This window comes from Anopheles cruzii, chromosome 2 (genome assembly GCF_943734635.1).
Source record: "Anopheles cruzii chromosome 2, idAnoCruzAS_RS32_06, whole genome shotgun sequence".
NCBI classification, from domain to species: Eukaryota; Metazoa; Arthropoda; class Insecta; order Diptera; family Culicidae; genus Anopheles; species Anopheles cruzii.
The window spans coordinates 52,877,781-52,882,235 of record NC_069144.1 but is presented as its reverse complement, the minus strand read 5'-3'; positions in this window follow the sequence as shown (position 1 = coordinate 52,882,235).

Below are 4,455 nucleotides of genomic sequence, written 5' to 3'. Positions count from 1 at the left end.
TGGCGCGCGCGCGGGGTGTCTGCGTGAAAAGGGCGAAGACGGCTGAACGGCTCCCGAGAGTGCGTCGTCGACTCGGACACCTAATCCGCACGAAATTGCCGCTGGTGCATGCTGTGCGGGGGGGAGGCCGGACAATGTTGCGTCGGAGGAGGCCACCCTAATGCCTTCTAATCCAGCGGCAATGAAGTTATCCACAGAAGGGTGTGCGCGCGCCCCAGGGGGCGAAATAGAATGCCACGTTCTCACTGCTTCTGCTCACCGCTCACTTGCTCACTTGCGGATCTCGGCTCACTCGCCGCTCACTGTGCAAATCTGCTTTGCTTTTGCGTTGCTTCGCTTTTCGCAACTTCTTTCCACTCTTTTAGCACACACTCACACACACACGGGCGTGCACGCACACGGAGAAACGGGATCCGTTCCCTTTTTCGTTGTTCGCTCTATGAACAATGCTCACTTTTCGTTATTCGCTTTCGGCTGCAATTTCGCTTCACTCTCAACACAACCTCGAAATCACTTCAGAAATGCACAAAACGCTTCGAACGCTTAAAACGCTTCACAACCCGTTGGTTGCTTCGATTTGATTTTTCAATTTCCGCACACGAAAACTATTTGTCGCCGGTGTGTCGAAGGAACTTAAACTTGTCGGCTAAAAGTGGTCGCGCGCGCATTTCTTCGCACCGAAGCCGGCGAAAATAGGTAAAGCCGCTTCCGCTGCACTGGTGTGGGTAATAGATCTCTGCCACCTCTCTGCCGAGCACCACTTCCGCACGACGCCAATACACACAGCTGTTAAGCCTATGATGAAGGGACGCGCGGCCGCAACTCTCTCTCACACACACCCAAAGACCGGGTGCCCCGATATAGAAACCCGCCGTATACGCGAAATGTCCCGCGCGCGGAGATGCAGAAAGCGCCCGAACTGAACTCGACGGAACGTACCAACGGAATGAGCGCCGCCGGCGGCCAAGCACCAAGAACCCGTTGCGTCGCGGTTCGGTTTTCTACTTGTTGTTCGCTGAGTGCAGGCGCTCGATTGCCACACCACTATATACTCGCCCGCGTGTGTGCGGCTCGCGGAGCTCACGACCACACCGCGATATCTCGGGCAGCTGGCGTATCGAATATACGAACCGAATCCAAACCAGATATCTTGGGAGTAAAGTGACGCTGTGACTAGCAGCAGAACACGCTACCACGCAGGCGATGGTTTCTTCTCTCTTGTCTCTGGATGTCCTGTCCTCCGATGTATAACGGAACACAACCAATTCGCACGAGCTCTGGAGCGAAACTGAAGCGCGTACGGAGCGCGTACGGAGACCGCGGTCACTATTATGTACTGTGAGGAACACTGCAACCCGATTGTCCGCCTCCACACACGGAACAGCAGGACGGAGTGGAACCAACACACACGCGCAGTACCTTTGGGTGATTATTTTATGAGTGCGGCCGAACCCGTGTTGAGTTGTCGAGCTGATAAATAGATGGATGGATGAACGGCGGACTCCGGTGAACCGCCTGTGTACATAAGCGGCCGTAATAAGTGCTCTCTGGGGACGTGAGATCTGGATGGGGTAAAATTCACCGTGGGTCGGCTATATGGACGAGTTATATACCGACCCGATACAGAGCCGGCACTTGGGCCTCTCACGGTAAATACGCGCCGCTTCGCTCTCTCTCTCTTTCAGTCTGACGATGCAATCGGTCTCTTTCGCTCGTATATTATAATAAATTAGAAACAGTTGGAAATCGTTGCTCTCCGCACCATCTGCCGCCGCTGAGTGAGTCACGCGGTTCGCTGAGTGACGGTGTGCGCACTCACACACATGTTTGCGTTGTAATAAAGCGAGTGCCGACTTCGCGAGGACGGCTCGCAAAGCCGTTTAATGATGAGATCTACCTTTCCAACAAAGTGTCCCCGTTTTTTTTTGTACACGTAGAATGACTTTGTATAATTGTGTCACGTTGTGCGTTGCGTCGTTCGGCACCACCACTTACAATCTTGGCGTTGAAGGGATTCAATCCCGTAACCCCGGACTCCGTTCTGTAAATTAATACGCAGCGCATTGAGGACGCGTGCACCACCACCACCACCATGCGTGGCACACTCACACACCCCCAGTCTACAGGCCACAGCTGCTCGCCGCGTTTGCTTTCATCTTCTTTTTTGCTCCTTCGCCTTCGGCGGCACCCTACAGCTTCCTTGTACCCGGTACGGCTCCAGGAGGGCCCGTCGGCTTTACATAACAAACCATCCGTAACACCCCGCTACCCCCGTACTCATGCACCGTTCCATGCCGCACGCAAACCAGTGTGTTAAATGATTTGATGGGATCGAGTTTTTCGCGCCTCGTCGTCGTCGTTGGTGCACTGATTGCACTCACGTGAGAAATAAAACAAAACCCACACACAAAACAACGACGCGCCAACAAAACGGAACCTGGAAGAGGCCAGAAACGCGCGCTCGGCGGCGGCGGCGAGTTGACTTGTGGCTCCAGCTCCAGAAGCAGGAGCACGCAGGAAGAAATAACGGGCCAATACATAACATTAAACGGCCTACCTTCACTATCCCCAGAGCGAATGTGCCATGTGTTTTGCTGGGTTGGGTGTGCGGATGAAAACGTTGGAAAAATGGGAAAAGAACGAAGCACACGACGGGAAGTGTGCGGCTTCCGAGAAAAAGGCCTACCGGAGCAAAAGCCATCGTCAAAGAAAACAGCGGGAACCCCTTACCCACCCTTCCGCACCATCCTCATCATCAACAAACCCAAGCACAGCGTGAGATCACCACTCACTCGTTGAGTGTGCGGCTTCAGGCGCTCAGCAGTGTTAGTCAGTGGTGAATATGGAAGTCGATGGAAGCGTTCGCCAACAAACTCACCACACCGTCACTCACCAGCAGGGGGCACGCTTGCCCGTTTATGTGGAAATGCGTGCGTACGTACAAAACGGACGCTGGCCGCTGGCAACAGGGGCGCGCGTGTTTTCTAATGCTACTTGCGTGTGTGTGTGTGTGTGTGCGTGTAGGGATGTAAATAAAATGTACGCAGTAACAAAAAAAAAGAAACGCAACGTAAACTAATGTTCTTAGCCGATTGCCCCTAGCAAAGCGATTGCCATGAGGTTGTTTGTGGAGCGGCCGAGAACCACACCACACCCGTTCCGTCCCTGGACTTGGACTCTACCACATCCGGGTGCTACGCGTGTGTGCGTAAGCGTGGCCTTTTTTTCATGGGCCCCTTTTTCTTTGAGCCGCTCGGTGAAGAAAACAAATAAACATGGAGAACATGTTTTATTTACGGCCCGCTTCTCCGATGGGCCGAGAAAATTCATTTGACCAAACTCCGGCAAAGGGGCCAACCTATCAATTCGATCACCCGGCCCGCGCCAACTGTCATCCGTACGAGGATCCGCGATTCTTCGCGGCGCGAAAAACGCACCAAGCTTCCCACGCGATGACATGTTTTATGCTCGCTGTGCTCCGGCCGGCTCTGACCTCCAAGGGCGAGCTCACACACACACGGGGACGGCGTATCGCACACCGCTTCCGGCACGATTCGGCCGCTAACGGTCCGGAAACATGTCTAAATCTATTCACGAGCCACCGAGGCCACCGAGCCACCGTAAACCGCAAATTTCCTGCCCAAAAACTAATGCCCCTTCGAGCGAAAGGTTGAGTGAAAGGAGGCAAAAAACGGACCGCCTCAGACCCCTCGCCACGCTCCACCCGGCCAAAAGGACGCCATTTTATCGTTTGCCAACCAGGAAAGGGCCGGCAACCGCCAGTTTGCCGCTGACCCGGCAGGCAGCGCCACATGACGGCCCCATAGCCAACAACGACGACCGAGTCGGCTGTCGACATCGATGGCCCGAAACCGGCGAGGCCTCGGATCGATTGCGGCCAGCGCCGGAAGGCACGTAGCGTCATATCATGATCCACGTCGCGCCGCGCGTGGCGTGTCCTGCGAGAGACCGCGGGGCCCGTTTTGGGCGAAAACTTTTTAGGGGTAGCCCAAACGGTGCAGCGAGGTTGGCTTTTGTGTGTCACGTGTGTGTGTGTGTGGTGTGGATGCAGTTGCCCGGTCCCGTCGGTGCAGGCCTTCGGTGGCCACTGCAGCACTGCAGGTGTTTAACAATGGCAATTCGTTGGACCACGGCTGACGACACTGACGACGACGATGATGCTGATGATGAAGTGGCGTAGGCTCTATTGGCCCCTAAGGGGGCCGCTCTTTCGGGCGCCTGAAGCGAACTCGTCAAACACTTTTCGCTGAATTCACGTCCGCCGTCAACCGGACCGGATCGGTGGTCGCCGGGACCGCCGTTTGTCAGGATGGTCACAGTCCGGGGTTCTTTTTTTCCGACCCCCTGTTCTTCTTCTACTTCAGTGCAGTGTCCTTGGCCCTGGTCTGGGGCTGATTTTGGCCATTATTTTGAGAGCAAATTGACTGAAGAGCT